This window comes from Nicotiana tomentosiformis, chromosome 2, assembly GCF_000390325.3.
Source record: "Nicotiana tomentosiformis chromosome 2, ASM39032v3, whole genome shotgun sequence".
NCBI classification, from domain to species: domain Eukaryota; kingdom Viridiplantae; phylum Streptophyta; class Magnoliopsida; order Solanales; family Solanaceae; genus Nicotiana; species Nicotiana tomentosiformis.
Window position 1 is genome coordinate 180,937,890 of NC_090813.1, and position 14,830 is coordinate 180,952,719.

Consider the following 14,830-nt stretch of genomic DNA (forward strand, 5'->3'; position numbering starts at 1 on the left):
TACACAGATGCACTCAAAGAATCACAAAGCACAACCAAATATGAAGCAAAATAGGAGAACACGTAGGAATAAGTAGATCCTGGATCAAATAGAACTGAAGCATCTCTATGCAAAACTGGAATAATACCTGTGATCACGGCATCGGATGACTCAGCCTCAGGCCTAGCTGGAAAAGCATAAAATCGGGGCTGGGCCCCACCACTCTGAACTTCGTCTCTGGGACGGCCTCTAACTGGCTGGCCTCCACCTCTAACGGCCTGAACTCCACCTCTAATGGCCTGACCTTCACCTCTAGCTGCCTGACCCCTACCTCTAGTTGGCTGAGCAGGCGGTGAAGCAACTGGTGCCGGTATGATGGCACGAGAATCCTGCCGAGATTTTTTACTCGATAACCTAGGGAAATACCTCCTGATGTGGCCAATATTTCCACACTCATAACACTCATCCTGATGTCGTGGCTGCTAAAGCAGAAGCTGACCCGAACGGGCCGGATAACCGTTGTAGTGACTTTAGAGTGGTGGTGCACTGATAAGAGCTAAATGTGCACTAAATGATGGCTGCCCAGAGTAAGGCATAATAGGACCGTGACTCCCTAAAGCACCGGGAGATGCCTGAAGTGCTGAATGAAACGGTCTGGGAGGATGACCCCTACCAAAATTACCCCTGCCTCCAGACGAGGCACCACTGAAACCACTGAACTGACGGGGCCTCTTATCAGACCTATGCCCTCTCTCCTGTGTAAGAACCATCTCGATCCTCCTCGCGACATTAGCAGCCGCCTGAAAGGAAATCTCACTTCCAATCTCCTTGGCCATCTGAAGCCTGATAGGGTGAGTGAGTCCCTCAATAAACCTCCTCACTCTCTCTCCCTCAGTAGGTAATAAAAGGAGAGCATGACGAGCTAAATCCACAAAAGGGGATTCATACTGAGTAACAGTCATACTGCCCTACTGTAGATGCTCAAATTGCCTGCGGTAATCCTCTCTCAATGAGATAGGGAGGAACTTCTCTCGAAATAGCTGTGAGAATTGTTCCCAGGTCAATGCAGGCAATCCAACTAGTCTGGTCAATATATAATCTCTCCACCACCTCTTGGAAGATCTCGTCATCTGAAATACAGCAAAATCGACCCCATTGGTCTCAACTATACCCATGTTCCGCAGCACCTCATGGCAGCGGTCAAGATAATCTTGTGGGTCCTCAGAAGGTGTACCACTGAAGTGAACTGAAAAGAGCTTAGTAAACTTATCCAGTCTTAATAAGGCCTCAAAAGACATGGCGGGCCTAACACCGACCTGTGTCGCAATAACTGCTGAACTACCCCAACTGGCGGGGCTGCTGGAGCTTGATTCTGGCGAGCCATCTGCTCCGGAGCGGGAGTAGTGGGAGTTTTTGCTCCTCCCCTAGTCTGTGAGACTGCAGGTGCCACTAGAAATGTACTATTCTGGGCCGCGCCCTCCATAAGACTTACCAAACGGACCAGAGTGTTCTGAAGCACTGGAGTAGCTATGAATCCTTCCGGGACCTGAACTGGTCCAACTAGTATAGTCTGAACTGGAACCTCCTCCTGAAGACCCACCTGAGGTTCTACAACAGGTGTGACTGCTCGAGCTCTAGACTGAGCTCTACCTCTGCCTCGGCCTCTAGCACGACCTCGGCCTCGACCTCTACCCCTGGCCATAGTTGCCACCGGGGGATCTGGTCCCGGTCCATCGGTAGATGTATTAGGTGTTCTCGCCATCTATGAGAGAATAAGAATAGAATGGTTCAATTATCGATGATAGAATACAATCACACGACAGGATAAGAAAGAAGTGATATTGTTCCTAAACTTCATAGCCTCTGAAAGATAAGTACAGACGTCTCCGTACCGATCTTTCAGACTCTACTAAGTTTGCTCGTGACTCATGAGACCTATGTAACCTAGCGCTCTGATACCAACTGTCACGACCCGAAATTCCCACCTTCGGGACCGTGATGGCGCCTAACATTTTACTTGCTATGCAAGCCAACGTTAGAATATAATTAGCCATTTTAACATAATTTTAAATTAATTAACAACAAAAAAACAAATGCAGAAATAAAGTCTGAAATAAGGTAGATAATCCACAATAGACGCGATATCTAAATACCATCCCAGAATTTGGAGTCACAAGTGCACGAGCTTCTACAATAATACAAACAAGGGTCTGAACGAAATAAAGTTGTCTGAAAGTAAGCACACAACTAAAATAAAGTAGAAGGGGACTTCAGAGCTATGAACGTCATGCAGCTATACCTCAAGTCTCCACTGGTAGCTGAATCCGAGCAAGTCTACGGTACGCCGCTGGGACCAACTCCGAAATCTACACAAGAAGTGCAGAGTGTAGTATCAGTACAGCCGACCCCATGTACTGGTAAGTGCCGAGCCTAACCTCGACGAAGTAGTGACGAGGCAAAGGCATGTCACCTACATTAACCTGTACGCAATAACAATAATAACAACAATAATAGAAATAAAATAAGTATCTCTTTTCAACAGTTGAAGCCAACTCGGTAGCCATAACCAATTATTATTTCAATCAGTTTTCGTTGCGGCGTGCAACCCGATCTCATAATATATTCATATTCAATTCTGTTGAGGCGTGCAACCCACTCCTCCAAAATATTCATTTCAATCATTTCTATTGCGACGTGCAACTCGTTTCTCCAATATATTCACTTCAATCAATTCTGTTCCGGCGTGCAACCCATTCCTCCAATATATTCACTTCAATCAATTCTATTACGGCGTGCAACCCGTTCCTCCAATATATTAACTTTCATTTACCAATTCTTATAAAAGAAATTATTCCAATAAATGCAATAATTAATATAAAATTATAAGACAACAAGCATACAATAATAATGATTCATTAGAAATATGTGATGACAAGTAGCAATTAATTGTGAAAATTAAGGATGTAATAGGCATTTTAATAATTAGTATGCTAAACGCCAAGTGGCAATCAAGTCACATAAATCAAATAAGCATGTAGCAATTATAGCATGGATTCAAGGCATGATATTGAGCAAAGAACACGAGAGAAACAATAAATATAATAATTAATTCATGATTTAAAACGATTTATGATTTTTCAAGTAATTATGCAAATAATTAATTTGACGACGTATAGACACTCGTCACCTCGCCTATACGTCATTCACATGCATTTTACATAACAAATAATTTAAGGGTTCTATTCCCTCAAGTCAAGGTTAACCACGACACTTACCTCGCTTTGCAACTAAATTCAAGAATTCAATAAATCTTTGCCTCACGAATTCGTGTCCGAAATCCTCAAATCTAGTCATAAACAATTCAATATACTTAATATAAATCATAGGAATTAATTTCATAAGAATTTACTAATGTTCCGGTTTAAAATCCAAAATTTATCTCAAAAATAATCAGTGGGACCCATGTCTCAAATCTCGGGAAAACTTACGAAATCCAAACACCCGTTCCGAGACGAGTCCAACCATATATAAATTATCAAATTCCGATACCAAATGGACCTTCAAATCTTAAATTTTTATTTTTGGAAAGTTTTATAAAAATTCCAATTTCTCCCATCTAAATCCGAAATAAATGATGAATATACACTTAGATTTATGAAATATAATCGTTATATGATAAAGAACACTTACCCAGTTCAAAATCATGAAAAACTCCTTTGAAATCGCCCCTAAACCAAATTCTAATTGAGGGTTTGTGAAAAATGGGGAAAATCCCGTTTTGGTTCTGTTTTAAGGTCTGGGCGTCTGGTCTTTTTTGCGTTCGTGAAGGGCCTGCCGTGTTCGCGAAGTGCAGTAGCCTGAATAGCTTTCACCTTTGTGAAGGATTGCATGCGTTCTCGATGGTCTATCCCCTCCTGGCCATCGTGTTCGCGTAGAACAATCCACTGATCCCCAGCCCACCTCCAATAACTCTACGCGTTCGCGTGTTGCTTGTCGCATTTGCAAAGAACAGACCCCCAATGCTCCGCGTTCGCGACCATGGCCTCGCGTTCACGTAGAACAAACCATCCCCCCAGCCCAGCTCATACTTCGCGTTCACGATAGTGCCTTCGCGAACGCGAAGAAGGAAACCAGAAGGCACCTGAAACTGCAGAAAAACCAGATTTCTAAGTTCAAATCATCCTGTATCCTATCCGAAACTCACTTGAGCCCTCGGGGCTCCAAACCAAACATGCACACAAGTCCTAGAACATCATAGGAACTTACTCGTGCTATCAAATTGCCAAAATAATATCTAGAACTACGAATCGGACACCAAATCAAATAAAATTTTTAAGAAAACTTTAAAACTTCTATTTTCACAACCAAACGTCTGAATCACGTCAAATCAACTCCGTTTCTCACCACATTCGACAGACAAGTCATAAATGACATAACGGACCTATAAAAATTTTTAGAACTTGAATCCGACCCCGATATCAATAAAAGTCAATTTGTGGTCAAACTTTAAAATCTTTAAGCCTTTAGGCTTCTAGTTTTCGCCAACTGCGATAATTCAAGCTAGGGACCTTCAAATTAAATTTCGGGCATACGTCCAAGTTTCAAAATACGATACAGACCTACCAAAACTGTTAAAATACTTATCCGAGTTCGTTTACTCAAAATGTTGACCAAAGTCAACTCAGTTGAGTTTTAAGGCTTTATTTCACATTTTAATCAATTTTTCATATAAAAACTTTTCAAAAAATTATACGGACTATGCGCGCAAGTCGAGGAATGATGAATAGTACTTTTTGAGGTCTTATAACATAAAATTAATTATTAAATTTAAAGATGATCTTTTGGGTCATCACAACTACATCCTAATTGCAATTTGTTCACATATATATCTTGCTATAACTATAAGTATGATAATATGATAGCAAGAATTTTTACCTCTATGGAGATATTGAAAAGGCCATTCCACGACATTATATGAAGATATTATATATCTATCAAGAATGATTATTTCAAGGTGCAATATATTCATTGGAGTTAATAGAGCTAATTTATTCACTAAATCTCTACCGACGTCAACCTTCAAGAAGCTAGTATACAAGATCGGGATGCGAAGGCTTCAAGTTATGAATTGATGCTCTCATCAGGGGGAGTTAATTACGCGTTAAACTCTTTTTTCCTTACAAGATTTTGTCCCACTTGGTTTTTGTCATGACCCAAAATCCTAACCTGTCGTGATACCTATCTCGATACTAGGCAAGCCGACAATCTCAATAAACCATAATTTCTTTTAAGTTTGAAAATATAATATTTAAACATAATCCACAAATATCACAAATACCGATACAAGCACTCCCAACACCTGGTATCACTGAGTACGTGAGCATCTAATATGAATACAAGTTTGGAAAATATGGTTAATAACAGTCTGAGACCAAATACAGTAAATAAGGAGATAGGGAAGGAGAGGCAAGGTCTGCGAAATACGGCAGCTACCTCAGAATCTCTGAAAAATCAACTGTGCGAAAGAATCAATACCCGTTATATCCGGGAACACCTGGATCTGCACACGAAGTGTAGGGTATAGTATGAGTACAACCAACTCCGCAAGTAACAATAATAAATAAGGAACTGAAGATAGTGACGAGCTACACAGTTACAGTTCATTTTCAGTAATTTCAACAGAGAGTAGATATGCTTTCAAATTCGGTAGTTTAAATCAAATCAGTTTTATACAGTTCAAGTTCAGGTGATCCGGATATAAAATCTTTCAGAAATTTCACAACGATGACAGATAGCAACTAAGTGTAACAGCAAATGAAAAACAAGTACAGCCTCGCAGGGCAACAATCACTCAACTCATTACAATAGCTCAATCACTCGGCTCTCAGACCTCGGTACTCACACTCAATAGGTACCTGCACTCACTGGGGGTGTACAGACTCTGGAGAGGCTCCTACAGCCCAAGCGCTATAATCTGTACGGATAACTCACGTGCCATAGTATAAATATCTGGATCTGCACGGACAACTCACGTGCTATAGTATAATATAAGGATCCGCACGGATAACTCACGTGCTGCACGGACAACTCACGTACTGCACGGACAACTAATATCTCATAATCAGGCCCTCGGCCTCACTCAATCATAAATCTATCCAGTCTCTCGGGCTCTCAATAGTCATGATAATTAGCCCAAACAACAATAATATGATGCATCAATAATGAACAATAGAGACTGAGATAAAATAAATAAGTAAACTGTAACTGAGTACAAAACAATAATTTAGCAGATAATTCAACATGTACAAGACCTCTGTGGTCTTTACAACACCAACACATAGCCTAAGCATGCTTCACTGTCAAATTTTTATAGCACAGAAAGGGTACATAGCTAACGACAAGCTTATTCAACTTTCCAATTTCACGGAATGGACCAAGTCCCACGATGCACGCCCACACGCCTGTCACCTAGCATGTACGTCACCTCCAAAATACTCATATAATACAATAATTCAGGGTTTCATACCCTCAGGACCATATTTAAAACTGTTACTTACCTCAAACCGTGAAATTCTTATTCCGCTAAGCCTTTGCCTCGTGAATTGGCCTCCAAACGCCTCGAATCTAGCCATAAATAATTCGATTCAATCAATAAAATTTATTGGAATTAATTCCATAAAAAAATGCTAATTTTTCATAAAAATCTAAAATTTAGCTCAAAAATTGCCCGTGGGACCCATATCTCGGAATCCGGCGAAAGTTACGAAATATGAACGCCCATTCAACCACGAGTCTAACCATACCAAAATTACTAAATTCCGATAACAATTCGACCCTCAAATCCTCAAATTTATCCAAGAGGATTTTCAAACTTTTCCAACTTAATTCACCAATTAAATGATAAAAACTGTGATGAATTCGGGTAATCTAACCAAAATTGAGTTAAGAACACTTACCCCAATATTTTCTTTGAGAATCTCCCAAAAATTACCTCAATTCGAGCTCCAAATCGGTAAAAATAAAAATGGGAGAACTTAAACTCTTTGCCCAAACATTTCTTCTTCGCGAACGCGGTTAGTGCCTCGCGTTCGCGAAGCACAAAATTGCGCTGCCAAACATTGCTCTTCGCGAACGCGAGACACTACTCGCGAACGCGATGCTTTAGCGAGCTGTTCTTCGCGAATGCAAAATACACATGCCCACGATGAACAACCTCGTCTGACTCCAGCTCCTCTTTGCGAACGCGAGACCCTCTCGCGAACGCGAAGGGCAAATCTTGCCTGTCTCAAATTCCCTTTCGCGAACGCGAGGGCCTACTCGCGAACGCGAAGAAGGAAACCAGAAAAATACACCAGCAGTCTTCATCCAACATGCTAAGTCCAAAATCGGCCTGTTAACTTCCCGAAACTCACCCGAGCCACCCGAAACCTCAACCAAATATATCATCAAGTCCCAAAACATCATACGAACTTAGTCGAACCCTCAAATCACCTCAAACAATGCTAAAACCACGAATCATACCCCAATTCAAGCCTAATAAACTTTGAAATTTTAAGTTTCCACAAACAACGTCGGAACCTATCAAATCACGTCCGATTAACCTCAAATTTTGCACACAAGTCATAAATGATATAACGGACCTATTAAAATTTTCAGAATCGAATTTTGACCCCGATATCAAAAAGTCAACCCCCCCCCCCCCGGTCAAACTTTCCAAAAATTTGACTTTCGCCATTTCAAGCCTAATTCCTCTACCGACCTCCAAATAATTTTCCGGACACGCTCCTAAGTCCAAAATCACCATAAGGAGCTATTGGAGTCATCAAAATTCAAATCCGAAGTCATTTACACATAAGTCCACATCCGGTCAACCTTTCTAACTTAAATTTTTAATTATGAGACTAAGTGTCTCGTTTTACTCCGAATTCCTTCCGGACCCGAACCAACTAACCCGGTAAGTCATAAAATAACTGTAAAGCATAAATTGAGCAGTAAATGGGGGAACGGGGTTATAATACTAAAAACGACCAGCCAGGTCGTTATAGTTTTCTTTGCAAGATTTTTAACGAGACAACCAAAAGGCGTATTTCTAAACATGTGTACTCTTTTTTCTTTTCTAGAATTTTTATCTAATTGAGTTTTATTTTAGTTAAGGTTTTAATGAGGCACATTATTTGTTGAATAGATATTCAAGGGGGAGTATTATAAATAGAATTGTATTTAAGGTGAATGTCTATATTTTAGAGAGATTTTAGGGTTTATTACTTGGTGGCTAAGTCACTTTGTCCCTATAAATAGAGGGGTTCTATTCCATATAATTCATCCCAAATCAATAAAAATTATCTCTCTACTTTTCTCTATAATACTCTTCTTCTTTTATTGTTTTATAACACAGAGACGTTTATTAAATATTATGATTTCTTTTTTAGCAAAATTTACGATTATGTTTTTAAGGACAAAAGTTGACATCGCGAGAGTAAGAAAATCTCTAAATCTTAAAATTTGCGATAGTAAAAGGTTACATCCACAAGAATCTTTATATGAAGGTCTAATATTTTTACAATCTTACTACGAACTAATAAGTCATGAAAGAAAATTAAATAAATGCGCTTAATAAACTAATATTTGAATAATCTAGATTTAAACCTCGATTAAGTGGAGCCGAAATTCCTCGAAAGATCACAAAGGAGTGAGGACTTCCAATTCCTCAAAATAGGTAGTAGTAGTATTTCATAACAAGCATGCTTTACATGACTTTCACCTATCCACCCCATACGCACATGAATATCTCGTGCACGTTTCAAATACTTCTGTTTGAGATTTTCATTGTTGTTCTGTAATTAAAATTTCATTGACACGGATAATTAAATTTCTATACTCTTTTATCTTAACTTTGAATTTTATCTGAATTTAAGTGTCCCTTCGGTGACATCCGATAGTAAAATAATATTTAATACTATATGTTCTATAATTTATTCGTTTGTATCTATTTTAAAATTTATTCTTATTCCAAAAAATGGTTAGTGACGGCCGGTCTCATGCCTCGGACTATCGCATTTTAGGTAAAACTCCTCGCTGTAGGCATGTATTTACCTTTTAAAACACTGATAGTTCAATAACTGAAAATTTTGAAATTCTTAACATATTTATATACTATGTAATACTATAATGTTCATTAGGGGTATTTAAACCGGACCAGAAAATCGCATTAAATCGAAAATTCAAACCAAATCGATTAAAAACCCCGACTATTTTTGGTTTGATTTGATTTGATTTGGTATTGAGTAAAAAAACCCGAACCAAACCGACATATAAATATATAATTTTTTATTATTTACCCAGAAAATTGAGTAACAATTAAACTTATATTGTGGTTTTAAGGATATGTGATTTAAACCAGTACCAATTGATAAATAACGAATTAAATAAATAAATTGGACAAAAATAAATCTTCTGCAAACAATGTCTCGACCTCGATTCGAGATAGTCTCGAAGTTAGTTAATAAGAACAGCAGAGAATAGAACAAGCAGTGATAAACAATAAGGCAAAGAAATCAGCATATATGTATATGTTTATCAGTGAATCATTATGCCTACAAATGACTGAAAATCTTCTTTATATAGTGGAGGAAACCTAATTATGGTATGTCTCTAATTACAGAAGGAAATCGTATAAACAGCTAGTCAACCGCTTCTAATTTAATCCGTTCCGAGATTCACGCCATGATCCTCGACCAGTCTCGGATATCCGTTCCGAGATTCACGCCGTAATCTTCGATCGGTTACTGATATCTCGCCATTCCGTTATTATGCTGCCCTCGAAGTCAGTCATACTTGATCTCGACGGTTGCTAGCCTCAGTCTCAACGTACACTTCGATCTCTAGGCTTGCTGTCTCATCCTCGAGCTCGGGTCTGATTTATTACGAGGCTACCCCCGATGCAACTCCCTTGTCTCGATCAAACAGCAAAATCGGGTATGCCCGATTTTGACCATATATAGATAGTCTCCTCGTTTCTTGGAATGTAACTAGAAGAAACGAACTGAGCCTTCGATTTAGTACCTCGACCAATTATGACGTCAATATCGTGACGTAAGCGACAGAAGCGATTGAAGCGTCGCGTCTGCACAGTTCCCAAAGTCATTAATTAACGCCAGTTGATGGTCGGCCACTAGTGCTTTCAAACCGTCAAAGTGACTATTATAAATAGACCACCTTCATAATCCTCTTAAACTTTACACTTTCAAACTTTTTCTAATCCTCAAAAAACTCTTGTATTCTCTTCAAGTTCATCAACTTTGCCGGTTTCCGTTTGTCAATCTCTAAAGAACAAATTCTGCCTTCTTCTACCTTAAACCTCATATAGCAATGGCAAAAATATCAAAATACGTTCCCCAAGAAGGAAAATCCTCCTCGTCATGACCGGCCGGTGGCAAAACACCGGTGGAGCCACGTATTGAAGAGTGCATCCCCGGGCCATGTGAACTTACTTCCGACTTTAAAGTCAAAAAACCCTCTTCGGTTCCTGGCCGATGCGAACCCATGTCTAGATATATTTGTTCGATATCTGAAGGCGATCTCGAGCATGTGAAAAAGGATTGCTGCTGGGAGAATAAATAGGTGGTGACTCCTACCCCCAAAGAGGATATCACCACTCATGTGAAAGGGTTTTTGAGTGTGTATATTTACCTTTCACACTGGGTTCCGTCGATCCTGTCATAATCGACTTCTGCCGCCAATAACGGGTAACCCTAGGCCAGATGTACCCCTTTTTTTGGTGTATTATCATTTTGCTCAGATTCTTCTCGAGCAAGATCGAGGGAATGTCTTTCACCCTCGATCATCTCATTATGCTATACAGCCCCCGTCTTTATCGGGACGGACTGATAAGGCTTCAGCGTCGGGACACGAAGGTGCTATTCTCGAGCATAGACGAGGACAAGGACCGAGGATAGATGTGCCGGTTTATCCGAGTCAGGACCTCCGATTTAATCCCCGCCGAGAAGATGCCATTTCCAGAAGAATAGAATATGAAGCGTAAGTAAAACTTCGCCGATAACGTTTGATTACCTGTTACGTTTCTTTTATCTTTCCTCATCTATATTCTTTTTTATGGTGTAGCTTCCCCCTGGTTTCCTGGTGCAGTTCCGGACCTTGCAGGTTGGGTTCGACAACTTGTTTCAACCTCTTCATATGCTGAGCGCTCGTGGCGTGATTTGGCTAAGAGTCGATGGGAGGCCAAAAATCATGGTAAGTTCCCATGTCCGTGTTTGATGCTTTCCTGTGAAATACTTCTTTTTAACATGATTTCTTCTCATACAGGTCTTGGAGATAATATCGTTATGAGACCGCCTCCCCTCGGGGAAGGGGAGGCCTCGAAGACGACCAAAGACAAGAAAAGGAAAAGGGCCTCGACTCCAGATACCCCAAAGCCCAAGAAAAGCAGGGCTCGAAAGTCGAAGACTGATCCCTCTGTTAAGTCTGCTGATGTAGCACAAATTCTACGAGATGAAGACGAGGAGGAAGAAGATGTCGACTGCCTGTTGGTGGCTCGGAAGAGGGAAAGTATCGAAGTTTCGAGAACTGCTGAGCCGGTGACGATTGAGGAGGCTCAGCCGCAGATTGAAGCATCGGGTGTTGATGATGCCTCCTGCCATGATGAGCAACCGGAGGGTGTGCCCGAAGGGTCTAGTTCTGAGGCCCTTCAAAGAGAAGAGAATGCCCTGAGTGACTCGTGTGGGGTAATTAATATCGATGATTCGTCGCCGGTCCTGCGTTCTTCGAGGGGAAGTTTCGGGATGCCCGGTCCATGGGAACACCTGAAGTGGGGACGGCCCCCGAAGGGGATAATATATTTTGTGGATTCTTCACAGGGGTCGATGATGTTTTCGACCTTGACGCATCACTCATTTTTTATGAGGCTCAACGGCTTCTGAACCAAATGAGTTTTAGCCCATACTACCATGCTTGCGTCTGTTCTTATTTCTCTAAGTCTAATTTCCTTTCTTTCTGTACAGGCTACAGCGCTCCATCGAGAAGCGTCTTCCAAGTACCGAACTGAGCTGGACCGATGTGAGGCTGATCTCAAAAAGCTCACGGAGGAGAGGAACGCCCTCAAACTCCTCTATGTGCAAAAAGAAAAGTAGATCATGAGCATTCGAGCCGAGCTGACAAGAACTCACCGAGATCAGACCGACCTCATTGAACGGGTAATGTAAATTTTTGGGAGCTTGCTATGTATCGACTCGATATTGGAAACTAACACTTTGATCCTGTAGGTTTAGCAAAAGGCCGAATTGGTTGAGCAGCTTTGTGAGGAGGCCAAGATGAAGGAGGCAGAGACTTTGGGGTGGAAGCGGAACATGGACCGTCTTGCCTCGAAAAAAAAAACGGTCCGGGCCCAACTGTCTTGGTTGAGCGTCAACTCCAAAGTGTGACGGAGGAGAACTTGGCCCGAGCCCAGAAGATTGAAGAGCTCGAGACTCGGCTGGCCTCTGAGCTTGCAAGGGCCACATCCGAGGCAGAGGTGCTCGTGGCCTCCTACTGAGCTAACGCCGAAGCTGCTTACACTTGGGCAAAGGAAACTCCTGATGTTGTTGAGGTTAGATTGTCCCGTGTTGCCGAGCATGCTAGGCTCTAGTCTCGAAGAGATACTCTTGAGGAGGTACATGCTCGTGGCTTCGACCTCACGACTGATATCGAGAATGCGAAGGTTTTGGAGGACGAAGTTGGAGCTTTGCTTTTCGGTGAGGAAGACTCTGCGAGTGGATCAGAGAGCGGAGATGAAGATGAAGCTCCCGAAGATGCGGCTCCCGAGGCGGACTAGGCATTTAGGATTTTTTATTTTTTCCTTCTTTTATTTTTTGTGTAAGACCCTGAGTGATCTTTGTAAATACTTTGCATATATGAAAGATTTCTTTTCTTTCCGTTTCGTCTCCGATATCTGATTTATGATAAATTTAGTTTTTCCTTTACTTTGTGAAAACTTTGTTGCAATCGGGTTAATGTAGCCTTTATAATCGAGTGAGCAATAGCTCGAACTCAGAGTAGAATAAACCCTTAGGTTTTTTAGTTAAGCGAGGGCGAATCCCCGAGCTCAATAACATGTTCGGGATTTTGTTTTCGGATGGCTTGATCGAAGCCATAAATGTACTGCTTTTATAGCCGAGTTCGAGTAATTTTCGAACTCATAGTAACCGACCCCTTAAGGTTTTTATATCAAATAATGATGAATCCTCGAACTATATTTGATTTGAGCCTGGAATAATGGAACCCTTAGATCTGAGTTGAGTGAGAACAAAATCTCGAACTTTAAGTGTATTGGCCCTTAGGCTCTTTAGATTGGGCCGATATGGCTTCTAAAAGATGGCTATTTTTCCCCTTTTCAGCTTAGAAGAGTTAGTAAAATAAAAATTTCTTTATGGCTTAACACGTATTCTTTACCCATTGGGTTTTTTGAGGGTTTGATGTCGATTGAAACCCCTATGCTTTTTGTGCCTTAGCACGTTTGTGTTAAGATAATTTGATACCTCTTAAGGTTTTTTGAGGGCTGATTTTATTGAAGCCCTTTTGATTTTATGCCAAGGGTAGCCCTTTTTAATCGGGTTTTCAAAGAATTCGAAGGCCTGTTTTTATTGCGGAATTCGGACGTCTCCGAGTTGCTTTAATTTGGCCGTAGCCTTTAGGTATGCCTCTTGGGCTTGTTTCCCAATAATACTTCGAACTTGTTCGAAGTGTTAGTCCCCGAGAAGGATGGCCTTGGCCTGTAGATCGGAGGGTGCCTCTTTGACGTCTTATGAATTTGAGTTTAGATTACTCGAATATGTCGATTGTCGACGGCAGTCCCCGAGTGTACGAGGTATATTTGCACTTGGCCCTTGAGCCATTTCTCACAAAATCATAGGTATAGTAGAAAATTTTCTTTGAGACACAAGATGTTTGATATAAAAAGAATGCTTCTTTGCATAATTTATACATGCGTACATGTTTTGCCATTGGGGCTCGACTAATCTATACGGATACGGTTTATTCTATCGTTTGGCCCATTACAAAGTTTCTCTATCGAGTCCCTTTGACACGAAGTATTTTCCTTGAAAGTATAACATCCGAGGGTGATGCGTCCCCTCCCCCCCTCCCCCCCAGTATTCGAGGTTGATTGTAAAGAAGCCTTGGATACTGTTGAATGGTCCTCATGTAGCACATAATTGTTGCCTCATTAAAAATCTTGCCGAAAAAACCCACTTGGGACAAAAACCGATCTAAGGAAAAAAGAGTGCAATGCGTGCTTTAAAACCTGAGTTCTCGATATCTTCAATCGATCATATACAATGAGTTAGTGTCGAATATATAAATAAAAAAAGGGAATAAAGTCATACCTTAGCAATAATACCGTTTGAGAAGCGATATGTTCCAATTATTTGGCACTTGTTCGCCGTTCATCGTGCCGAGCTTATAAGATCCCTTTCTGACGATGTCGAGGACTTGGTAGGGTCCTTCCCAATTTAGGCCGCATTTTCCTTCATTAGGATCTCGAGTGTTGATGGTGACTTTCCTCAGGACTAAGTCCCCGACTCTGAAGTGTCGAAGGTTAGTTCTCCTATTTTAGTATCTTTCGATTCGTTGCTTTTGTGTAGCCATTCGAACGAGTGCGGCTTCTCGTTTTTCATCCAATAATTCGAGGCTAGTATTTATAGCCTCGTGATTTGACCCTTCTGTTGTATGTCAAAACCTGGCACTGGGTTCCCCGACTTCGACTGGAATCAAGGCTTCGGAGCAATATACTAAGGAGAACGGGGTTGCCCCCGTACTGGATTTTGATATTGTTCGATATGCCCAAAGGACTTCGGGTAGA